Source organism: Neomonachus schauinslandi, chromosome 7 (genome assembly GCF_002201575.2).
Source record: "Neomonachus schauinslandi chromosome 7, ASM220157v2, whole genome shotgun sequence".
NCBI classification, from domain to species: Eukaryota; Metazoa; Chordata; class Mammalia; order Carnivora; family Phocidae; genus Neomonachus; species Neomonachus schauinslandi.
The window spans coordinates 63,641,457-63,668,341 of record NC_058409.1 but is presented as its reverse complement, the minus strand read 5'-3'; the positions used below and the strand labels follow the sequence as shown (position 1 = coordinate 63,668,341).

Below are 26,885 nucleotides of genomic sequence, written 5' to 3'. Positions count from 1 at the left end.
GGTTTTAGGCTGAGTATTGCTACAAATTCAGCCTAGTTGCAACTAAGATCTGTGTGTCTCCCTTAACTATACTTTCCCTTGGCTCGTCTGTTTGTGATTTGCTTCTCCTACACTAGACAGTTGCTATTTCTTCTTGGTTGGCTGGCTTCTCACTAGATCCTGATACTGAAAAACAGGTTAGATTCGTTTAGTCCATGTCTGTCAAGGTCGGGTTCCTTGGGTGGAGGAAATGATTTAAATGAAACTCACCCATTTTGAAACAGCTCCATCAAAGCTGCTTACAAAATAAGGCAAATGGATTTTGAAATTGCTGTCTTGAATATATACCATGGCAAAGTCTACTGCCAAATTTTTTATTACCTTAAGTGTCTATTTGTCAAATCAAAATTCCAGCTGTTTCTCACCATTTCCTAAAATCTAGACTGTGAGACTGCACTGAGAACTACTTCTGAACACTCCATTATTTGTCTGTGTGAGCATTTTCATTTATAATTAAGAAAAACATTACAAGTACAAACTACCCAAAATACACATTTTGTATAAGGATCACCCCAAAAGGCACTGGCAATGGAAAAAGGGATCTCTTTCCCTTTTATGCATCCTGTAATGCTAATTTTCACTTCTGGGTTAAATTATTCTTCATGTGTAGCTGGACTGGGGGAGCAAGTGTGATACTGTGGGCGGAGGAGGAGTGGAATTTGTGAAACTAGTTACTCTTGATTACTCAGTTATACTCAGTTGTTGTTTAAGATACTGTAAGTCTGGCTTATGGTTATTATTATTATTATTTATTTTTCATTTCAGCCCATTGGTCCCAGTATAGGATTGTCTGAGAATCCTAACTCAGAGAATTCAAGAGAAGGTTTTCTTCCAGTATATTCATAATAAAATAACAATGACTAAGAGCTGTTATTATCTGTGCTTTTAATCTCATTCCTTTTTTGGATGAATGTGAAGAAAACTTAAATTAAGTAGAAAGTCAAGGAAATAAATCTCTAAATGGCTCAGACCCTAATATACTTGAATTTTTTCCCCAAATTACTTATGCTTCTTTAATTAGCTGAATTATATACTGTACTACAGACATTATACTTTGATCTCTAGGTCTGAGGCTGGTAGGCTAAATAGTGACCAATGAGTTGGCCACTCCTGGGACAAATGATGCAGTGATTCAAAATGCTCATCCTGAGTGCTGTCTTTGCTCACGGTCTCGAACAGGTCACTTCACCTCCCTTAGTCTTAGTTCCGTCATCAGTAAAATGGAATAATAATGCCCATATTGTAGAGAATCTTGCTGTGAAGATTAAAGATGGTGTTTTTGAAATAGGGCATGGCGATGTTGGTGTTTAAAAATGTTATTCTTTATAATGATTCTTTTTAAGTAAGAGGAAGCTACTAGTATGGTCTGTATTATTTCTAGATGTTAGTAGCATAATTACCATTGTGTAAATCAAAGCCAGTCCCCAGTTCCTAGCCCTATGGCTGGACATTTTTTTTTTCTGCTACTGTAATACTGTTGGAGGCATAAACCTTTCTCTTAATTATGTGTTCTGCAAGTAGAACAATTAGTAATGGTTATTTATAAAGATTACAAATCTATTTCTAAAATAAATCAACCACATAGGAACACCTTCAAAACCCATTTTCTTACACTGGTGACATTCTTCTACTCTTAAGGTCCATAATGTAATTTTATTTCTATAAAGATCAACTAACAACTGCTAATAATGCATCTGACTCACAGCTGTCCCTCTGCATTACCATCTACGGTTAAGCAAAAACAGAATAGCAGGCTTTCTCTATTTAGGGCATGTTAGTCCCCTGATTGATATTTATTAACAGTTCATGAAGTATGGGATATGGTCGGATTGCAAAATGTGATAATCAAAGTTCTAAGAGCTTATGACAAAACGATAAGGAAAACTGCAAATGGATTCCTTTGCGTTTCCTAATGGTGTCATCCCAGGTCCATGAAGGCAGGGATCTCTAGCCTTAAAACAATTCCTGGGACAGAATAAGCATTGAATAAATACTTATTGAATAACTGAGCTTCAACTTATTATGCTATTAATAAGCAGTTCTTTTACTTTTTGCCTTTAGGTTTTTGTGTCTTAAAGCCACACCGACATAGTATGTGAATTTGATATTACTTTAAAATCATTGAAAAGTGAGCATTTCTTAAAATAAGACTTTATCTGCCTGAAGTAAATTAAAACAGCATAGATTTTCTCGAGAAAGATAATAAAATATAAGTAATTTTAAAGTGTTCTTTGTGAAGATAATCTATCACTGTGCCTGGTACATAGTAGATGCTCAATGAATATTTCTCTACTAAAAAACCTGATCTAATCAAATGTCTTACACATGTGTACACACTCTTTCTAATACACCTGTTTCTAATGCATATGAATTGTTTTATGTATTCTGGTAGTACAAGGTAATTCAAATATTATTACAGGACAAATTGAAGCAGAATATTCTAGAACATAGATACATTAGCCTAACTTATCAATCACTTTATTTTTAGTTTCTAGGATCTGTAATGTAGATTCATAAGTTTATGTTTAAGGATGAAATGGGTAATTAAAAAAAATGTTACTCGGGGCGCCTGGGTGGCTCAGTCGGTTAAGCGACTGCCTTCGGCTCAGGTCATGATCCTGGAGTCCCGGGATCGAGTCCCGCATCGGGCTCCCTGCTCGGCGGGGAGTCTGCTTCTCCCTCTGACCCTCCTCCCTCTCATGCTCTCTGTCTCTCATTCTCTCTCTCTCAAATAAATAAATAAAATCTTTAAAAAAAAAAAAAAAAAAAAAAATGTTACTCTAGCAACTTAATAGTGTCAATTTTCAGAGCCATTAAGAATTTAGTCATTCTAAACTATGAAATATAACTTAGAGCAGGATTTAATTGTTGATACATCTTATTTTTAGTCATATTTTCCCCTCATGAGTGAAAATACTCCTGACCATTCTTTCACCTCAGCTTTTGGAAACAAACTTAGATTCTTTTCATGTAAAATTTTTTATTTTTTGTTCGTTTGTTTTGTTATAGCAATAGCATTCTAGAACCCTTGAAAGCTTAGCTAGAACAAGTGAAGGCATTCAGGATGTTATTAATTTATCTAGTTGGATTGAAGTAAATGACAGCATTAATCACTTTTTTTCTATTGCTTTTTTTCCCTCTGCAACTCTAAACCTTAAATACCTTAGATTTATTTATTTATTTATTTATTTATTTTTTAAAGATTTTATTTATTTATTTGAGAGCGAGAGAATGAGAGACAGAGAGCAGGAGAGGGAGGAGGGTCCGAGGGAGAAGCAGACTCCCTGCCGAGCAGGGAGCCCGATGCGGGACTCGATCCCGGTACTCCAGGATCATGACCTGAGCCGAAGGCAGTCGCTTAACCAACTGAGCCACCCAGGCGCCCCAATACCTTAGATTTAAATCGAACTATTAACTTTGGATGTTCTTGGTAGTTAGGTCTAGGAAATTCTTCCCTAAATATGGCATTACTTGGAATACCAGCTGTTGAAGTAAGAACAGCATAGTTTCTGTAAAGTCATGCTGCTAATAAAATACTATGGAAAAGAGGGGAAGTTATATTATTACCAGTTCTCTTTGTCTCCCTGTCTGCCTCTCATGCTATTAAAAGATTAGCTGCTGTTCTTGAGTGGAAAAAAAATTATTTTTCCATTTTGGCAAAGTGTGTGTACGTGTGTGTGTGTGTGTACTATGCATGTACACATATATGTAAGAAATTAGTAGGTATGTTTCCCCATACCACTGAAACCCATAGACAATAACTTCCATAGGCCTTGGACAGTAGATCTCAGAGTTTACATTAGAAAATGTTAGGACTGTTCTAATCTATAAACTATTTCCTTGGAATTTGGATTTATTCTTGGTAGACTATAATAATTAACTCTTTCAGGACAGGATATCAGTTTTTAAACTATGAAGCAATGTCATCTGATGACTCCTCATTATCCTGAGTGAAAAAATTTGTCTGGCAAAATTAATGTAGTTAGTTCCCAACTTAACCATAGGTTACTGTCCAAAAATTTGTTTGTGAGTTTGCTGTCTGAACATGGAGCAAACATATTCTCAGAGAAGCAATTTTCTAATGTTAAGACCAGTAGAATATGTGGTGTGAAATTGGAGAGCTTTAATGACAGAAAGCCAAAGCATTCAAGAGAACAACATTACATATAGGACTTTCTGTCTTACAGACAATTGTGCGGTTATAAACCCTGAGCAAAGACCACAGTGTTGAATTCACAGAGTTCCACCAAGGTCAAATTTTACAAAAACTTTCCTCCTAGAAAAAACAGAAAGTAGTTGACCATAGGAGCTACTTTCATTGCTACTTAAAGGGTCTTGTTCATAATCTATTCATAGTCTCTGTGTGTTCTACCTCACTACTTGGCTTTGCCTTTAGTAGTAGCATGGAAGATGTATTTTACTAGGATCCAAGTTTATTTCATTTAACAATTCTTCTTTAATATATTTTTCCTACAGTTACAGGGACATTTCTTGATTGGTAAGCTCTTGGTTCTTCAGAGAATGCAACAGGAAACCTACTGAAAACTATCAATAATGCAACTTTTTCATGGATTGCATGCTTGGTTACAGAATGGTTCCCAAACAGTTTTTTCACCCCCTTTTGGTGACTACTAGATGATGAAAGGACGAAATGTCTTCTTTTGCATTTGCAACTTCATTTATCAACACTGTATTCTCCGCAGGGGCATCTTAATGGCTGGCTTAGTGCTTTAAACCTCTGCCTTCAGCTCAGGTCATGATCTCAGGATCCTGCATGGGGCTCCCTGCTCAGAAGGGAGCCTATTTCTCCCAATCCCTTTGCCTTTGCCACCCACACCCCCCCCCACACCCAGCTCGTGCTCTCACTCGCTCTTTATCTCAAATAAATAAATAAAATCTTTAAAAAAAATACCATATTCTCTGTAAAACTAAAAGGAGCATGACAGCTTCAGGAAGAATACAGTTGGCCTCGTGAGAAACACTGAGGAATGCTTTGTGAATATATAATTCGATTTGAACAGTATGCTTTGTCAAAGTGATCCTTCTGACAGAGTGTATTCTCTGTGTCCTTTATAGTATGCACTCAGATCGAAAGAAAGGTATTTCTACACATACGCTCTGTACATACCTTTCCTCTATTCCGCTGTCGTCCTGGCAAAATCTCTCTGAACGCCCTTTGGATGACATTTGGAGAAGTTGATTCCTTCAAGTTTGTAATGAACAGGAGAGCAGAGTCTACTATGACTTTTCTCTGGGCATCACAGTTGACCAAACTGGTGTGCTTATAGGACACCACTGATGTGTTTGATTAATACTTGTATATACACGATGGCATGCAATACTGTCACCTAAAAAATCCTCAAGATTTCAGTGTGAAAAAGGGAACGCAAGCACGACCCTCAAAAAGTGGAGCCTGTATAAACTTTTTGAGAATCTACAGAATATTCACAAAAATTGTCACGTACTAGGCCAGGGATGAAGCTTCAACAGGTTCCAAGTATTAATATCCGGTAGACTATATTTTCTTACCAAAGTGTGGGATAATTACAAATCAGTAACAAATGAAGACCTTTGAAAATTGTGCGAGTCTATAATAGAAGCAGCAATAGTCTCTCTAGGTTATTGATTCTGCTTAAGGAATTTAAGTCTTTAAAAAATGGCGGGTAATAAGTATATCCTTTCATAATTACGATAAATTTATCAGTAATTTAACATAGGTGAGGCAATGTTTAGTAGATAATCTCATTAACGGAAAAGCTTGGGTGCTATGGTTGGGATGGTTCCATGTTTTTCTGTGCAAGTATTTGGTGGAAACAGTGAATGATTTTCTTTTTCTTTTATTCTTGTATATTTTATGATGTTTCTATAATTAGCATGTATCACTCTTAAAAATGAGAAAGATAGAATGTCAAGGAAAATAAAGAGTATACTTCTGACAAGAAGCAGCTTCCAAACCTACTCTCAGAGTAGCTTCTATCAGGAACAATCTAATTCTAATTTATTCTAATAAAGTAAATTTTTTTAATAAGTCAGTAATTCACAGAAAATCAAATCTAATATACATTTTGGTTTGGTAAGGAAATCATACTTAAAAAAGCAGCCTCAGTTTCCTTAGAAAAGAGTAAAGTCAGTCCTTTCTTGGCATTTACATTTTGTTAAGGGTAGCAACTAGATTTATTTAAACTCAAGAGTTTAAGTAAACCCAGCAGTAACCATTTATGGCCCCGTAGCTGAAAGTGTTGTTGCTCTGCCTCTGTCCTCCTGGCCCTCCGTGAAGATCATCTGCAGCCGGGGTGGACACTTGCTGGACCTGCCAACAGCTTCCTGCCTCAAGCACTTATATCTCTGCCTCAGGGCCTTCTCTGGCCACTTGGAGGAAAGCTTGGCCTAAGAATAGAGCTGGCTGGCAGTGACTTCCACTAGCAACCCTTAAACAAGGAGGGTAGACTTGAGGGATTTATACCCCAGTGTCCTCACCTAACGATAATCAGAGGCACCTCCTACATGGTTTCTCAGAGGGTCTTCTCACCTAACGATAATCAGAGGCACCTCCTACATGGTTTCTCAGAGGGTCTTCAGTAGGAGTGGGCCCCACACTGGAAACCTCTTTATTATTTTCCCTCCAGTTTTATTGAGGCTAATTCACATATAAAACTGTATATATTGGAAGTATACAATGTGATGGTTTTATATATGTATACATTGTGAAATGATAACCACAATCAAGTTAATTAACACATTCAGAACCTCACATAGTTACCATATTTTTATTGTTGTGATGAGAATGCTTAAGATCTACTTTCTTAGCAAATTTCAAGTGTACAAATAGTATTATTAACTGTAGCCACCATATTGTCCATTAGCTCCCCATAACTTAATGCATCTTATTGCTGAAAATTTGTACCTTTTGACCAGCATCTCCCAATTTCCCCCACACCCCAGCCACTGGCAACCACCACTCTATTTTTTATTTCTGTGGAAACCTGCTCATTATTAATGTGCTTCTTTTTTTGGCATTCTTCCTTCTACGATCTCATTTCCTCACTCTCACTACTTAGACATACTACTTGCATTCAAATTCTTATGTCAAGATCTGCTTTCTGACAGGGGAATATAACCTCAATTATATTTGCATGCTAGATTTTAGATAGTTTCTTGAAGCCAAGGGCTTTTTCATGTTTACTCTGGAATCCCTGGTACTTAACATGTCCCCCGCACATATAAAGAGAAGTTATTTTCCAAGGTCTCACATAGATCTGAATCCAACAGGGAAGTCAGCCACGTAGTCTTCAGAACAAGGTAGACTGGATTCATTTCTCTAAGAGGTACAACAAAAGTGCTATGGGAAGTAGTCACTAATTATACATTTGCAGATAGGCAAAGGCTTCAAGGAGGAGGTGGTATTAAATCAGGTGTTGAAGGATGCCTAAGATTTTGACAAGTGGAGAAAAAGGAGGGAAGTGACATCCCAGGAAAGTAAAAGAACGATAGCAAAGTCACAGACGTGTTTGAATACGTGGAATACTAGAAGAAAATAATAATATTCTTGGCCTGTATGTTGGGGTACACGAAGCAGAAGTTGAGAAAGCAAAATAAACATAAATTAGTTCATGGCAGCCTGGACATTCGAGGAAGCCCTGAAGAGTGGAGGAAGAATGTTTCAGAACTGTACACACAGAACTATTTTTTTCATGTGACTTCTAAAAAAAATCTCACCCACGCATTGACAGTCACTTCCTTTGCTAACATTATTTTGAGAGTCTGACTCACTAATAGAGCATTTTTCCTGAAACTCAAGACATTTAGAATTTTTTCTTTTCTTTTTCTTTTCTTTCTTAAAAAGAGGGCAACAAAAAGAGACAGGAACTCCTTTTCTTGCCTGAAATTTCAACAGATATTTATACCTTGTGTTGTCTATTTGATTAGAATTCATTTCTTTAAGCCTTCCACTTTGAAGCTATCATGCAGCCCCACTTTTTCCTGAAGGGGACTATGATGTGAATAGTTCTTCTTCTTATCGTATGAATACATTTTGTGGAAAGGAAGAGGCAGGGAGGCCAATGTAAGGATCACGGAATATAGTTGGGTGAGACAGCGCTGGTCTGGAAACCAGAGGACCTGGGCCCCAGCTCTGGATCTGCTTCACCCCAGCTTTTTGGCCTTGAGCAAGTCATTAAAATGTTTACTGTTGTTAAAATGATCTGTTGGACTAGAAGATCTCTAAGATCTCTTCTAGCCCTAAACTCTTACGATTAAGTAGAAGTCAGAGGATAAAAACAAGTCTCTTATGCATGTCTCACACATACACAAAGTTATCAGAAAGTTGATGATGTTATAACTTTTTGAAAAAAAAATATGTATGAACAGCATTGCCACTCATCTTTAAAAGATCTGTTTTCTGATGATTTAATGTAAGCCCCATCAATTAAAATAAGGACAACAGTGCTCATATAAAATAGTAATTTTCTAAAATGCATCTGATGGCACCAGGCCCTGAGGTATATCCCATTAGTTGTTGTAAGATAATAGAATTTCAGTAAGAAATGAATCACAAGCAAAGAACTAGATTCTGAATGTATCCTATTTCCCAGGAAATGTAAACATTATTAATGGATGGTAGTCTGTTCTGAGATCTAGTGTTCCTTAAGATATTGTTGTAGCACAAAACAAGAGGTTATAAAAATTGGTTGCTCCTATACCCACATAAAATAGTAGTCAGGGAAGTAGTCATCAGCATTTCACTATTACCTTCTTTTACCAGGCACTTTCTAAATCAAGTTTTGTTTTGTTTTTGTTTTTTAAGTGGAAAATACTTGAGATTGTTCTGTGAGTGTTTTCCTCCCAGGTGATAATGATGGAAAAGTTTTTCTAGAAAAGTAGAAAAATAACTGTGGAAGCAGTGAGTTCAGGGACAGAGAAAGTATGAGAGAGGAAGTCCTTTTGCCCAAGGGTAGCTCTTGTGTGAGAGCACAGAACACAGCAGTATTCTAATCTTAACATTTTTTATTTAGAAATCTGAAGTAGAGTACCAATATTATCAAGGGAACCTGGAGAGAAAAACTGCTATGCTCAAAAGATATTTTTTTTAATCATATTGGATTTTAGAAACCTTTAACCTGATTGTTTACTTTTCAGACATCAAACAGTTCAGGGGAATACAAAACAAACTATACTTTGAACCTAAGAGTACAATGACAAAATAACTGTTTTCTTTCTAAAGCATTTGGAAATACGTCCAGGGTGTTCTTAAGAAAATTCTAGATCCACAGACATTAAAGTCACAAAAACAATTTGGTGAGAAGTGGTGAGGAGACCCGGAAGAAAACAAGAAAAGAGAAAGAGAACTGTATCACAGCCTGCTCACTCTGTGTTGGGTAGCTGACTTATGCTTGATATGTGTTGATTTATGTAATCCTCACAAACAAGTCTGTGAGGTAGATATTATCTTTATTTGATAGTTACTAGAACTGGGATTCATTAAAGTTAATTAACTTGCCCAAGATACTGTAGCTGACAAATGTCAGAGATCTCATTTGATTTCAAGAGTTGTGTTCTTTTGAACACCATGCTATTTTTTGCATCAGATTATATACACCTTTGCTGGAGTAAAGGTGTACACAAAACATTTATTTTCCAAGAGCCAAATCATCATTGTATGATTTTAACCCAGGCATGGTAAAGGTCCCAGTACCTAAGTCAAATATTGTTCACCTACTGCATACTTGAGTATCATAGGGTACACTCGGCAGGCTGGTAGCACCTCATTTTAATCTGCTGGAGGGTTTGATGCACTTGATGGGAGAGACTGAGTACTGTACTGTTAGGGGCCTGGGACTGGCCACCAGGAACCTGAGTTCCAAGCCTACTGACAAGACTGGACTAGGGTAAAGCCAATGAAGCATCAGCCTTGGGAGTTAAATTTAAAGGGCACCCAAAACGCAGTAATTAAGATAAATAATATTTTAATGCAATTTCTTAAGAAATAAAATCAGCAAATAATAGCCATGGGCCAGCCACCTGTTTTTGTAATGAACACAAAGGCTCTGAGTTCCAAACTATTCCAAACAGTGGCCTTTCTTTGTCTCCCAGGAGTCTGAGGAAAAATAAAGATCTGACTCTGAGTGAAATCAGAATTAAAGATTACCAGCTAGGGACGGGCACTCTGTTCTGGGAGCAAGGGGAGAATATTTTCTCTGGCCCTACCCAATAGGAGTCTCCTATGTTCTTAGGGTAGGAGTTAGACTTAGGGTAACCAAATGTCCTGGTTTACTCAAACTGTCTAGGTGTCAGCAGTGAAAAGACCACATTCCTGAAAATTCCTCAGTCCTCGGTGAACTATGATGGTTGGTCGTTTGAATAGAGAGGATGGAGTGGTACCATTGAAAAATGAAAATGCGTGGATACTGTGCTTGGGGATGACTCTTAAAGTTTAACATAAGAGGAAGAAAAGTGGGCGCCTGGGTGGCTCAGTGTTAAGCGTCTGCCTTCGGCTCAGGTCATGATTCCGGAGTCCTGGGATGGAGCCCTGCATCCGGCTCCCTGCTCAGTGGGGAGCCTGCTTTTCCCTCTGACCCTATCCCCTCTCATGCTGTTTCTCTCTCTCTCAAATAAATAAATAAATAAATAAAATCTTTAAAAAAAAAAGAAATACTTGTTTAAAAAAAAAGAGGAAGAAAAGTATTTTAGTCTAAATTTGACTATTAAAATTAGGGTCATGATAAACTGGGTGGGGTCACAAGATCATGTAATTTGTGTGTCTCAGGCCACACCAGCCGACACCACTGTATGGGGAATCACAGTTTCAGTGGTTTCTCTAGCAGATATCCCCACCTGCTACATTTGTCTCCCCTCCCCGGACCCTCCCCGCTCACTTCAGAACTGGTTCTACGTACTTGTGGAGTCCCTAGAAGGTATCGCACCTATGATATTGAGCACGTGCCCCTGGACTCTATTGTTTGGTATGGACATTGGTGATCACTGTAATTGAGGGTTTGGGATTTCTGAAACGGCCAGGGTCAACACTTCCTGCAGGGATGGCTTCCTGCTTTATTGTCATGCTCACTGAACTAAGATTTGCTTCCTAACTCTATCATCTTTTCCATGGATTCCCTGTGCCATTCCTCGAACACTCCCAAGTTAGAGCTGAACAAAGTCTAATGACTTCCTAATCAGAGGCAAAGTTACTGAGAAGCTGGAGAAGTATCATTTCAAGGGCCTTTGAGAATTCTGGACTAATTCTTTGTTATTTTTCTTAAAGAAGACCCCTGGGTCCATGCTATGGACTGAACTGTGTTCCCCCCAAATTCATATGCTGAAGCCCTAATCTCCAATGTGACTATGTTTGGAGACAGGGCCTTTAGGAGGTAACTAAGGCTAAACAAATCCATAAAGCTGGGATCCTAGTTCAATAGAATTGGTGGCCTTAGAAGAAGAGCCAGAGAGAGAACTAACTCTTTCTCTCTCCCCCTCCCCCTGTTCCTCTTTCCCTCTCTCAATGTGCACATATCGAGGCGAGGCTACAGGGGGACACAGTGGAAGACAGCCACCTCTAAGTCAGGAAGAGAGCTCTCACCAGCACTCAACCCTGCTGGCATCCTGACTTTAGACCTCCAGCCTCCAAAATGGTGAGAAAGTAAATTTCTGTTGGTGAAACCATCCAGTCTATGGTATTTTGTTATGGCAGTCTGAGCAGACCGAGAAAATCCATTTGTCCATAAACCTGCATTGGACCATTAGGAATGCAAGTTGGAATCTTTTTCTCTGTGTCCCTCAACCTCAAATTACAGCAATAAGTTATGGCCCAGAGAGGTATTATCAACACAGAGACAGAAATATTTTTCAGTCTGGAGAATTGATAGCAACTTAGCTATGAGGAAGCTATTGTTGCGAGGACTGGAAGTGACCACTGAAAGAGAATGAAAACCATAAGATGAGCTGGGAAGGAAAAAGAGGTCCTTTTGTTTGAGCTAAGGGAAACACATCTTGAACAGGGAGGAAGCATCATAAAGTGGTGAAAAGCATAGCTCTGGACTCAACACCTAGATCCACTACTTGTATTGATATGTAAAATGAACATGTTGCTTAATCTTTCTCTACCTCAGTTTTTCATCTATAAGATGGAGAAAACAGTAGATCATAGTTATAAAAAAAAACAAACGAATTTAATAAAGTGTGCAAGGCATTTAGAACAATGACTGTTGCATAGTAAATGCTCAATTAACATTACCCATTTCACTTATAATAAGTTTCCATTGTTCCCCAAATGAATGGCATTCTCATCTGTCCAGTTGTACAAACCCTCGACTAGCCCTTGTATCTTGCAACCATATCCAATCCATTACTATGTCTTGCCAATTTTACCTTCTAAATGTTCAATTAATTGACTTCCTTCCATCTCCACTACAGAGGGCAAGTTTTCTCTGGGAAATAAAGTATTTTTCCTAGGCTCCCAGGGAGGAAAAAGTGGCCAAAAAGTTTTACAACGAACTTAGATTTGCACCGTTTACTGCAGTAGCCTCTTAATTCATCTGCCTTTGTCCTTCCCTCCCAGCCATGGGTTCTCCACACCTTAGGAACAGTGGATTTTTCAAAAGGCATATGTAATCTTATTACTCTCTTCTCTCCACACCACTTGTCCAGCTTAAAATCCTTCGATGATTTCTCTGCATTTAAGATGAAAGTCAAGCCTGACCTTTACCAACCTTCCTTTTCCCCTTCAACTAGTCTCTGCATCCTGGCTCCTATCCCAGCCATTTAGATTTTCTTTCATTCCCAGATGTGGTAGTTTCCCTCTGACAATGGGATCGTTGCAAATAGTCTTCCATCTGTCCTTAATGTTCCCCCTGACCTTGTGCCCCCTCCCCTTACCTGGTTAACTCCAGGTGATATTTCAGAACTCAGCTCAAGCATTCCTTCCTAAGGGACACCTGTCTTAACTGCAAGCACCCCCTTTCCCCTATCTAGGTAAGACTTCCTTGTTATTTGCTCAACTGCCTTTCCCAGATCTTAAGGTACACGAAAGACCATGTCTACTTTTGTTCACCATCATACCCCCAGTGCCTGGCAGAGTGCTTGGTTCAGATGTGATACTCAATAAATATTTGTTGAATGAAATGAAGGAATGACCAGTGGGGTGGCGTTCCATCTATTCTGCTTTTCGATGTTGTCTCTACTCTTACTCTGACACAAAGCTTTGTTCTTTCAGGCCAGTGTGGCCTGGGAAACATGGGTTATGAGTGTTACCATTTTTCCTGTCATATTAAATTATCCATCTTCATTGAAATATTCAAACCTACGTTTATCTAACAAACTTTATTTGAATGCCCTATTGCAAGGAAATATATTCAAACAGCTTTTTAGGGTATAAAACACAGTTACACTCTTTCTACATTGAGTCTTGGATCCAGAGTCCTTAATTAAAACTCAGCTTCACTTACAGGATTCTTGGAGCCACCAACATCCCTAAAAAGCACCAACACCAATCTTTGAAGAGTTCAGAAAATAATGTTTGCAACTAGATGTAGTTTTGATTGGTGTGTACCCCGCCCCCTGTGGCTCTGAGAAAAAGGAAAGGTGTTATTTACCGAGCAGCACTTAGAAAAACATGTATTGAGGAGAAAATATATGATTTTACCTTATAAGATATTATGGTATAGACAAAGTTTGTTTTCACATGTAGATGTAGGGACTTAAAGAAATTATTTTGATCAGATTGTCTTAGCTGGTAATGGTAAAACTGAGTTTCGAAACTCTGGGGCTTTGACTTTAAAGTACATCTTTCTAATGTGCCATATTGTCTCTGCCTCAGGGCGGCCAAGACCTTGTCTGCTGCCCACCTGGCCAGGAGGTAGTTAACACCCTATAAGAGGGTGGCTTAGGTACATAAGAGCTCTAAATTCCTTCCTCCCTCCCTCATTCTTCCCTCTCTCCTTCCCTTTCCTCTCCCTCTCTCCCTTCCCTCTCCTTTCTAGAGGAATTGCTTCAGTTGTTTAAGGTGAGTTTTCTCTCTCTTGCCCAACATTTAGCTGTTTATTTTTTCATGTATGATTTTTTAAATGTTATCCAGAGTTACATGACATTAACAGATACTCAGAAATTAAGTGGATTTAATTCTTCATGCTTTTTAAAAGTTCTACTAGTATTCCAATTTGTTAATCCTGAAATCATTTTCTACCTTCTCCCACCCTCAAACCCTGAATAAAAGTTGTATATGTGGGTACTTCAATCTTCTACACATGAACCCTTCCATTTATTGATTTAGTTAATTCTACTCCTGGAGTAAGATTAGGAATGTATTACAGTTCAGGTAAATAATGATTTCATTGTCCCCTTCTCACACAATTTACTGAGGATTGGCACATCTTAGAGTAAATTGCAAAGACCAGAATTGGATTGAAGTGCAGCTATTACACTTCTATGTACAGACAAATTCCCAATAACAGTCTAAAATAGTTTTCCCACAGTGTTTTGTGAACTCACCTGCAATTTTTCTCATTGTGTTGGGATGTAATTGAGCTGAGTTAGGAGGCTTACACTCAACAGATGGCCTCTTAAAGCAGCTTAAAATTACTTTTAAGATACAGAAAATAGCCTGAATCTTCATATATACATATATGACATTGATTTTCTAAACTCTGTAATTCTTATTCCACATTGTATCAGCCTCACATATCTTCTGGGATCCATCTGACATTGAATCGGTTGGTTTTCCAAGCATTGAAAATTTCATATAAAATCTTAAATCTGACTTGAAATATTTTCTCTTATCTTACCAGTTATATTAATACCTGTCATGGTAATATACTGATTTATAATTCAGTTTGTTTATGACCGTGCCAATAGCTCTATCTATATGTACAAATGGATAAACCTAAATTCAGTTTGTTTTAAACAGTCTAATTTGCTAAACTGCAAAAATGGAATGAATTATTCTCATGTTTATGCATGTGTAGACAGTGAGAGGTGGGGAGAAATAATAATCTTAGTGGTCATTATGGATTGCATGACAGATGAAGTAAAATTTTACTAATTTACAAGTATTAACTGAGAGCCTACTGGGCCCCAGTTATTATAGTAGGCTCTGGGATCACAGAGATGAAAATTCTTTGTCTCACTCTGAACACTCAATTTCTTAAGAAGGTATCCATGCAAATGGAGAGAACCCAGTATGCCGGCTGTTTTAATAAAATGTATGTACAAAATAATTGGGAAACAGAAAAAGGATTACCTAATCCTACCTAATTTGGGGCTTTTAAGTTTTCCCTCATTTTCACTGCTATAAAACATACTTTGGTACCATATTTTGCAAAAACAAAACAAAACAAAACAAAAACCAAAAAAACCCCCCAAAATCCTCCTCTACATTTTAGCCTATATCCTTAGAATAAATTCTTCAAAACGGAATTACTAAGGTTAAAGGCATGAAAAATTTCACCGGTCCTTGATCGATATTGCAAATTGCTTTCTTGACAGAATGCTTCATTTAGACATTTATGAGAGTGCCCATTTCACTACACTACTATCAGGGTAGTAGACTTGTTCTCTTTAAAATTAATCTCTCCATTCCCTTCAGTGGAGACAACCAATGAAACACTTTTTGTATTTCTTTCCAGGGTTATACTATCTGTATTTATAATAGTTTTGTGATATATGGAAATGTATTTAATTTTATAAAGACAAATTCATTACACAGTCAAGTATGTTAATATATTTCATGATTTTTTTCTGATGGTTTTCAAGATACCCCACTTTTTATTTTCCTCTACTCTTTGTCATTGATTGGTTAATATGATCATTTTGGTCAAAGGAGAACTGTATCAATCTTGAAAACTGGCAGAAGAAAACTTTTTAGTGTTTGTGTTTGTCTGTTTCATTTAACTCTTCTCCAGGGAGCCTGAGGAATGACCCACACACAGTGTAAGCCTTGGGTTTTCCAAACAATAAGCGAGATCTCCCCTGAGGGAAAGACATCAGAAAAAATGTCTGTCTACTGCTTAGAGGTTTGGAAAGTGATGATGATTCTATCCATTGCCATTAGAGAACATAGCATTTCCAGTAAAGTCAGTGTGTGTACATGGGCCAGTAGGGCAGGAGTGCGTAAATCAAAATGGAGCAAACTGGTGGCAGAGGCTAACTAAGAATGTAGAAAAATACAATACATTTCAGGGTTCCTTCTTTTAACTGTACCAATTAACGGCCCCTATTTAGCAAAGAATGCAAGCTCTCTAAAATGCCCTCTTTATACTAGATTCCACAGTGACATGATCTTCTATTATACACAGAAGTGCATCCATAGAAACCTGCCAAACTGAAGGAGGGTTGTTTTCTCTTTGTTCATTCTTCTTAAAACATCCTTTTAAGTTGTTTTGACATTCAGCTACTTAATAGTAGAATCCTAAACAAAATAATTTAATGCCAGATCTATAGGCTGTCAGAATTTGGATAAAATGTATAAAAAATTTATTACCCAAATGTGCTATAAAACAGCACAATGATGTATTACAGAAGGTGTTAGAAAGTAATTACAACTGTTGAAAAAATCCTGCCCTAAAGATCAGATAGTCTGAATTTTTAAAAATAATCTTGGTGGCTCTTTTTCTGGCTGGAACCATGGAGAGTGCAGAAGAGAAGAAAAAGAAGGTTCCTGCTGTGCCAGAAACCCTTAAGAAGAAGCGAAGGAATTTCGCAGAGTTGAAGATCAAGCGTCTGAGGAAGAAGTTTGCTCAGAAGATGCTTCGAAAGGCAAGAAGGAAGCTTATCTATGAAAAAGCTAAGCATTACCACAAGGAATATAGGCAGATGTACAGAACTGAGATTCGAATGGCAAGGATGGCAAGAAAAGCTGGCAACTTCTATGTACCTGCAGAACCCAAATTGGCATTTGTCATTAGGATCAGAGGTATCAATGGTGTGAGCCCAAAGGTTCGAAAGGTGTTGCAGCTTCTTCGCCTTCGCCAGATCTTCAATGTTTGTTAAGCTCAACAAGGCTTCAGTTAACATGCTAAGGATTGTGGAACTTTATACAGCATGGGGGTACCCAAACCTGAAGTCAGTGAATGAATTGATCTACAAGCGTGTTATGGCAAAATCAACAAGAAGCGAATTGCCCTGACAGATAACACATTGATTGCCCAATCTCTTGGTAAATATGGCATCCTGTGCATGGAGGATCTGATTCATGAGATCTATACTGTTGGAAAATGTTTCAAAGAAGCAAACAACTTTTTATGGCCCTTCAAACTATCTTCTCCACAAGGGGGAATGAAGAAAAAGACCACCCATTTTGTAGAAGGTGGAGATGCTGGTAACAGGGAAGACCAGATCAATAGGCTTATTAGAAGGATGAACTAAGGTATCTACCATGATTATTTTTGTAATCTGGTCAGTTAATAAATGACTACTTTCAAATGGAAAAAAAAATAATCTTGGTGGAACCAGTTTATGTTTTATTAAAATTTCTCAGAAAAAAAAATCTAAGCCCTTCCTAATGCAAACCTGGCAAAATACTAAATAGCTTTATCTGATAAATATAAATTTAATTCAGTGAAGCAAAGTCTGAGGTGAGGAAGAAAATTTGATAGAGGAAGCATAATTTCTCTTCTGTCGTAGAGGGTGATGTAAGATTTCCCTTCCTGCCTGGGATAAGCAGTAACATAATCAACACCTCATCATGCTTTGTGAGGAAAGAAAAGCAGTGAACATCCTTGCACTTCTATTTCTTTGACTTCAAAATGGGAAACATGAACTTGATTTCTAACTTACGTGATCCATGACTTGGGTTTACCATGTTCTCCCTTCCTTGTAATGAAATAGAGTGGGCACCCATTAGATTTTCACTCTTGTCAACAGTTGTTTTCTTTAGGCAGCTGGATGGACAGCATTAAGGCAATTGGAAAGTTTTCCCTGTGGGATAACAATTTAGAGGGACTTTGATGGGGAGCAGGGATAAAACCTGGACAGCAAGCTACAACCTACTGGGAGCAGCTCTTAAAGCAAATATAGGGTATGTGTGAGGGGGTCTCATGCTTTTCAAAGCTGATTATCATCATAAGCAAGGGAAAAGGTTGAAAGAGAATAGTAAAAGGCGGATACTAAGTGTGTCCTTCTACCAATAAAATGTCACACATAAGAAAGAATCAAATATTCATCGAAACATCGTAGGCATCAGAACAAAAATTGAAGTCTTCTTGCTTTTAAAATGTATAGAACAGAAAAGTTTTGTTTTAAAAGTTTTGGTAAGAGTCAAGTTTTAAGTAGGGTATCTTTAGGTAAGATGTTATCTTCTGGCTTCCTTTCCTGGTACTCTCCTCAGACTCACTCCTCTCCAGACACAAGAGCCTGGTTGCTCTCTCATACGTGACAAGAAGGCTCCACCGTAGGTCTTTGGCAGTGGGTATTCCCTTTCATGGAATGTTCTTTTCTAGATATTCTGTTGAGTAATTCCTTCATCCTTCAAGTCTTTGCTCAAAAGCTGCTTCCTCACGGACACCTACCCAGTTAGACAATATACCTAGCCCCTTCTTCCACCCAGCGGACAACCCCTTCCTGAAAACTCTTCCTATTCCTTTTCCCTGATCCACCCCCTTTTTTCCCCCATAGAATTTACCATCTTCTAATATGCTGTGAATATTAGTTTTTTTTCAATATTTATTATTTATTATCTGTTACCTCTTCCACCCACACTCACTCCTACCCCCAGAGAGAATCTGAATTCCAAGAGGGCAAGGATCTTTGTTTTTTATAATTTTTTAAAGATTTTATTTATTTTATTTATTTATTTATTATTTATTTATTTATTTATTTATTTGATAGAGAGAGTGAGACAGCGAGGGAGAGAAAGAGCATGAGAGGGGCAGAGGGAGAAGCAGACTCCCCACTGAGCAGTGTGCCTGATGTGGGATCATGACCTGAGCCCAAGGCAGACGCTTAACTGACTGAGCCACTGGGGTGCCTGGATCTTTGTTTTCATTTTTGTTTTTGTTTTTTAATGGATGTGTCCAAAACACCTAGTGCAGTGCCCACAGGTAAATGGTATAAAGGTACTCAATTAATATTTGTTAAATGAATACAACATAACAATAAAAAAGGTAAAAAAAAAAACTTATGTAATCCACATGAACTGCAAAGTACAGGTAAGCTAAGGAAAACAACAGAGAGATTTTCATATACATCTGCTTTTGCTGTTGTTGGGAGATACAGAAACAGGAAGCCAAATAGACGAAGGGTTTGTTTTGCTTCCTGGGAGAAGAACCACCTAGAAACTGGTCCTTTTTATTACCCAATTTACAGTATTTCCTGAGATTAATAATACCTTGCATTTGAATGATGCTTCTAAATTTTTTCTTAAAGGTCTGTGTTGTATGTTAGCTTGCTTTAATCCCTATTTTATAATAAAACTAAAGCTCAGAGAGGCAAAACATTGCCCAATGTGTTACATTCAGCAAATGTGACTTCACATTTGGGTATCTAGGCTTTCTAATTCCATAAGCTGTCTTCACAGAGAGAAGACAAAGGACTACCCCACTGAGAGGAGGAAAGACAAGCAACTGAGGGCGGGGGGGTGGGGGGGTGGACGACTCATAGTGTGATGTCTGTCGGTAGACTAGGAGGACAAGAACAGAGACAAATTGTTAGAATTAAAGGAGAACATCGTCATTGGCAATGACCTACATTTGTTGTTCAGTATTCAAAACATGTTTTAAAAGGTTAAAATGATATCTACAGTACATTTCACAGTGCTCATTTATGCCTTAAATGCCATAAAATTTAGACTTTGTGAGGGGATTTATTATTATTTTCCTTGTTTCTTGTCATGTAACTATAACTCATTTAGAAAATTAAGGTCAATACTGAAATTTTGTCATTGTTTTTCAATAGTTCTCAGCTCTCCAGCTATGAATTCTTAATATTAGATAGCAATTTTTGCTCTTTGTTATCATGATTTTATCAGATATTTTATTTCTGGAATACACAGCTGTTAACTGCAAAACTATTCTTTTAAGTGTCAACCTTCAATCATTTGCTTTTTCATTTCTATTTTTTCCCCTAGCAGCTGTTCTGTTGATTGTCTAGAAATTGTCCCTTCTATGTTTAAAATTAAAACAGGAAGTGTAAAATAAAAAGGTTAGATGTGAAAAAGGATGGTAATCATAAGAACCCAAGTGCTGTGCTCCAAGAAACTGAAATGTATATGCCCTGTAAACACACCCACACATTTGGAATGCAAAAATACACACTTAATTAACATTGGCCTTATTGAAATAATTCAGGAAAAGTATCAAATACGTTAAGGGCACACTAGGTGTTTATTACTTTGCGAAATGCTGCAACATACTTTCAGGAAGTGGAGAAGTTGTTATTACCTTCATTTTGCAGTTGAGGAAACTGAAGCTCAGGGAAGATAAATAACCTAGTCAAGAACCCACAGCCAGGAAATTGCAGAGATGAGATTGGAATTGAGTTTTGTCTTGATTTCAAAAAGTTTGTGTTCTCTTCCCTTTTTATCGCCTTTTCTCCTGAACTATTTCAGACTTACAAAAACTATACAGAGAAAAATGAAAATCTAGGTACCCATCTGCCAATTTAAGGAAGAGAAAATTATAAATAAGTTGGACCCCTAATTATATTTGCCAGTCTCATTCTGCCTCTTTTCCTCCTGAATCCTGAATTTGTATTTTTCATTCCCATTTATATATTTACATGTTTACTACACATATATGTGTCTCTAAGCAATATTGACACTAATGCTAATTTTTTACTAATCTATATAGACACATATTTATAGATGTATATATGCATATATACACATGCATATACGTATATATATAAATATTTAAATACATACAGATATATGTTTAAATACTGATATATGTGTGCAAATATATATATCTGTATATATATGATGAGATATGTGTGTATATGCATATACTCTATTTATGCTTAACAATGTTACAGAAAAATCCATCTGAATGATCTGAGCAAGAATTCTGTAGTGTGAATTTTATCAAAAGACTTTTTGATATCAATGAAGACGATCATACGATACTTCTTAAATTTTATAATGTAATGGATTTTATTCATTGCTTTTCTAATATTCAACCATCTTTGATTTTGTGGAATCTCTCTATTTTGGTGCTGATATATTATTTTTAAATCTGCTTTTGGATTTTAATTGATAAACACGAGTGATTTATTTTTAGTTCAATTTATTTAAACTAAGAAAATAGTCACCCATTTCTCCCATTTCCCACCCTTTGGGAACCACCTATCTGTTCTCTATGAGCTTGGTTTTGTTTGTTTGTTTGTTTGTTTGTTTAAGCTTCCATGTATAAGAGAGACCATATGGTATTTGTCTTTCTCTGATTTATTTCATTTAGCATAATGACTTTCAGGTCGACCCATGTTATCACAAATGGCAAGATTTCATTCTTTTTATGGCTGAATAATATTGTATATATATGCCACAACTTCTTTATCCACCCATCGATGGCCACTTAGGTTGTTTCCATATCTTGCCTATTATAAGTAATGCTGCAATGCACAGAGGGGTGTAATATGCAAATACCCTACTGTTTTGATCTTTTCTTCCCCCTCACTGCCTTTGGTCGGATCTTTATTCAGAATTAGCTGTCCAAAATGATCGGACATTTATGGAACAAACAAATTTAAGTTAATGCAGCAGGCTTCTTTTCTTTTGTGGTGGGTTTCTTTTCTGCAGGCTTCTCAGCTGCTGGTTTCTTGGTAGCTGCAATTTTTTTCCCACCAGAGGCTTCTTTTGCTTCTTCACGCCAACAGCCTCCTTTCCTCTCTTCCCTATCACAGGCTTCTTGCCTGGAACCCCCTTCTCATCTGAGTTGGCTTCCAGCGCTGCTGCTACCTTATCCATCTGGAGTTTGTGATTTTTGCTCCAGTGAAGAATGGTTATTCCGGCTCATGGTCTTGGCATATGGGTTTAGCTTCAACATGATTCTCAGGTTTTTCTGTGGATTCTACTTCAGGATTTGGCAATGAATCCTCTTGTGTGGTGCTTGGAGGGCACTTTGGAACTCTGGGCTTTTCAAGATTTTGCTAAGGTCTGTATTGAGCATCTTGCGCCTGAGAAGGTTGTAGTTACTCTTGAGGGAGGCAGCTTTACGCCAAGTGCCACGCAGATCATCTAAGCTGCGGGAAGCACTTTCAGTCCAAATGCAGAAACGTCCCACATGCTCTCCAGGAGCAAGTTTCAAAGTGTTCAGTTTGCTTACATTAAGTAGAGTAATTCCAAGGATGTTTCTGAAGGCCTTCATGATACCGTTGTCCTCACTATAGAGGACGCAGGGTTTCCTGGGCTGGATACCACACATTTGGCCCTTGCCAGGGTCTCTTGGGCTGGATACCAGACATTTGGCTCTTGCCATCTCCCATTTGCTCAGAGGCATAGACCTTCTTGCTATCATTCCAGGCCTTAAGTTTCTTAAGAAGCAAAACAGCCTCCTTGGTCTCCTTGTAGCTTTCAGTTTTTACCTTCGACCACCAACACAAGTTCAGGAATTTCCTCAGTTTGATGACCTTTAGACATGACCAGCACTGGTAAGGCCGAGGCAGCCAGGGCAGAGCACATGGCATATCGCTGCTGGGTTGTGTTCACTATGTGGTGCCAGTGGCGTCGGGCTTTGGTTGGTGCAAACACACAGCCCCCACGACACGTATTTCCAAAAGCACCCTGGCCAGAACTCTGAGTCCCACTGCCTGGAACTCTAGAAACCTGAGCCCCAAGACTCGGCACTGGTTTGATGACCTGCTAATTCACTGACAGCATAGGGCTGTCTGTTGTTTTTGCACAAGTTGGTGTGAACCAAGTTCACAATACCTAGTCAAAGGGAAGTCTTGAACACAGCAGGCAAAGTGACATTTTTGCCAGAAGACTCCCTCTTTTCAAAGTACTGATACTACTGGGCAGGCACATGCCATGGCAGGGAGAGAAAGCCATGCTCCTCTCAACCTCGGTGGCTCCTACAGGAAAAGCTATTTTGATCTTTGGATTTTTTTCAAATTAGTGTTCTTGTTTTCTTTAGATAAATACCCAGAAGTGGAATTGCTGGATCATAGGGTTGCTCTATTTTTAACTTTTTGAGGAACCTCCATACTGTTTTCCAGAGTGGCTGCACCAGCTTGCATTCCCACTAACAGTGCATTAAGGCTTCCCTTTTCTCCATATCTCCATTTGGAACAAACAAATTTAAGTTTATGCAGCAGGCTTCTTTTCTTCTGTGGTGGGTTTCTTTTCTGCAGGCTTCTCAGCTGCTGGTTTCTTGGTAGCTGCAATTTTTTTTTTCCCACCAAAGGCTTCTGCTTCTTCCAACAGAAGGAAACAACAACAATTGTTATTTTTAGTCTTTTGGATAATAGCCATTCAAATAGGTGTGTGGTGATATCTCACCATGGTTTTGATTTGCATTTCTCTGATTAATGATGTAGAGCATCTTTTCATGTACCTGTTGGCCATCTGTATGGCTTCTTTAGAAAAATGTCTATTCAGTTCTTCTCATTTTTAATCGGATTTTTTTTTTGTTATTGAGTTGTATGTGTTCTTTATATATTTTGGATATAAGCCTCTTGTCAGATATATGATTTACAAATATTTTCTCCCATTCAGGAGGTTGCCTTTTCATTTTGTTGATGGTTTCCTTTGTTGTGCAGAAGCTTTATAGTTCAACATAGTCTCCCTTGTTTATTTTTGCTTTTGTTGCTTTGTTTTTGGTGTCAGATTAAGAAAATCATTCCCAAGACCTATGTCAGTTTCTTACTGCCTGTGTTTTCTTCAAGGAGTTTATGGGTTTTGGTCTTTTTTTCTTTTTTAAGATTTTATTCATTTATTTGAGAGAGAGAGTGAGCGAACTAGAGAGAGAGAGAGCACAAGCAGGAAGAGGAGCAGAGAGAGAGGGAGAAACAGACTCCCTGCTGAGCAGGGAGCCCAACTCGACTTGGACACAGGGGGCTCGATCCTGGGACTCCAGGATCATGACCTGAGCCGAAAAGGCAGATGCTTAACAAACTGAGCCACCCAGGCACCCCTCGTTTTAGGTCTTACATTGAAGTTTTTAATCTATTTTGAGTTCACTTTTGTGTATGTTGTAAGATAGTGGGCCAATTTCATTCTTTTGCATGTGGCTGTCCAATATTCCCAACACCATTTATTGAAGGGACTATCCTTTCCACATTGCATATTCTTGGCTCCTCTGTCATAAATTGATTATATATGCATGGATTTATTTCTGTGCTCTCTATTCTGTTCTATTGATCTATGTGTCTATTTTTATGCCAACACCATACTGTTTTGATTACCATAGCTTTATAATATAGTTTGAAATCCGGAAGCATGATGCTCTTCTTTCTCAAGATTGCTTGGCTATTTGGAGTCTTCTGTGGTTCCATACAAATTTATAGGATTGCCTGTTCTTTTTCTGTGAAAAAAGCCATTGGAATTTTGATAGCAATTGCACTGAATCTTAGACTGCTTTGGGTAGTATGAATGTTTTTAACAATATTAATTCTTCCAATCCATGAGAATGGAATACCTTTCTATTCATTTTTGTCATCTTCAATTTCTTTCATCAATGTCTTATAGTTTTTAGTGTATAGGTTTTTCATCTCCTTGGTTAAATTTATTCCTAGGTGTTTTATTCTTTTTGATGAAATTGTAAATGGGTTTTCTTAATTTCTCTTTCTGATAGTTTGTCTCTTTGCTGTTGGTTTGTAGAAACACAACAACTTTTCATGTATTGGTTCTGTATCCTGCAATTTTACTGAATTCATTAGTTCTAACACTTTTTTTTAAAATTTTAAATTAAAAAAAATTTTTTTAATTAACATATAATGTATTATTTGTTTCAAGGGTACAGGTCTGTGATTCATCAGTCTTACACAACACACAGTGCTCACCACAACACATACCCTCCCCAAAGTCCATCACCTAGTTACCCCATCTCCCCACCTCCGCCCCTCCAGCAACCCTCAGTTTGTTTTCTATGATTAAGAGTTCTTGTTTGTCTCCCTCTCTGGTTTCCTCTTGGTTCATTTTTTTCCTCTCCTCCCCTATGATCCTCTGCCTTGTTTCTTAAATTCCGCATATCAGTGAGATCATATGATAATTGTCTTTCTCTGATTGATTTCTTTCACTTAGCATAATACCCTCTAGTTCCATCCATGTTGTTGCAAATGGCAAGATTTCATTTTTTTGATGGCTGCATAATATTTCATTGTGTGTGTGTGTATATATATATATATATATATATATACACACACACACATCTTTATCCATTCATCTCTCTATGAACATCTGGGCTCTTTCCATAGTTGGGCTACTGTGGACATTGCTGCTATAAACATTGGGGTGCAGGTATCCCTTCGGGTCACTACATTTGTATCTTTGGGGTAAATACTGAATTGTACAATTGCTGGTCATAGGGTAATGCTATTTTCAACTTTTTGAGGAACCTCCATACTGTTTTCCAGAGTGGCTGCACCAGCTTGCATTCCCACCAACAGTGTAGGAGGGTTCCCCTTTCTCTGCATCCTCACCAACATCTGTCGTTTCCTGATTTGTTAATTTTAGCCATTCTGACTGGTGTGAGGTGGTATCTCATTGAGGTTTTGATTTGGATTTCCCTGATGCCAAGTGATGTTGAGCACTTTTTCATGTGTCTGTTGGCTGTTTGTATGTCTTCTTTGGAGAAATGTCTGTTCATGTCTTCTGCTCATTTCTTGATTGGATTATTTGTTCTTTGGGTGTTGAGTTTGATAAGTTCTTTGTAGATTTTGGATACTAGCCCTTTATCTGATATGTCATTTGCAAATACCTTCTCATTCTGTCAGTTGTCTTTTGGTTTTGTTGACTGTTTCCTTGCTGTGCAAAAGATTTTTATCTTGATGAAGTCCCAATAGTTCTTTTTTGCCTTTGTTTCCCTTGCCTTTGGAGACTGTTTAGCAAGAGGTGCTGCAGCTGAGGTCCAAGAGGTTACTGTCTGAGTTCTCCTCTAGGATTTTGATGGATTCCTATCTCATATTTAGGTCTTTTTGATGGAGTGTTTAGGGCTTTCTATATTTAGTATCATGTCATCTGCAAATAGTGACAACTTCTTCTCTTCCAATTTTGATGCCTTTTCCTTTTTTTTTTTTTTTTTTTTTTGCCTAATTGCTGTGGCTAGGACTTCCACCATGTTGAATAAAAGTGGCGAGAGTGGGCATCCTTATCTTATGCCTGATCCAATGTTGAATATGATGTTAGCTATAGGTCTGTCATATATGGTCTTTAATATGTTGAAGTATGTTTCCTCTATACCAGCTTTGTTAAGAGTTTTTATCATAAACAGATGTTGAATTTTGTTGAATGCTTTTTCTGCATCTATTGAGAAGATCATATAATTTTTATCCTTCATTTTGTTAATGTGGTATATCACACTGACTCATTTGCAGATGTTGAACCATCCTTCTATCCCTAGAATGAATCTCACTTGATCATGGTGTATGATCCTTCTAATGTATTATTGAATTTGGTTTGCTAACATTTTGTTGGGGGCTTTTGAATCTATGTCATCAGGGATATTGGATTGTAATTTTCTTTTCTTGTGACAACTTCGTATGGTTTTGGTAATAGGATAATGCTGGGCTTGTAAATGAGTTTGGTAGAGTTTCCTCCTCTTCTATTTTTTCTATTAAACCTAAACTTTATTTAAGGTTTATGCACTGATATTTAGAAGTAATATTGATCAGAGCCAATAATCCAGGACAACTAATTTTCTTTCTTTCTTTCCTTTCTTTCTTTCTTTCTTTCTTTCTTTCTTTCTTTCTTTCTTTCTTTCTTTCTTTCT

The 26,885-nt window shown here is 37.7% G+C and overlaps 2 pseudogenes; one reads left to right on the top strand and one right to left on the bottom strand.

Annotated features, from left to right (window-relative positions):
• Positions 1 to 16,643: 16,643 nt before the first annotated feature.
• On the top strand, positions 16,644 to 17,433 carry LOC110589099 (annotated as a pseudogene).
• Positions 17,434 to 21,701: 4,268 nt separating this feature from the next.
• LOC110587345 lies at positions 21,702 to 23,010 on the bottom strand (annotated as a pseudogene).
• Between the last annotated feature and the right edge of the window lie 3,875 nt (positions 23,011 to 26,885).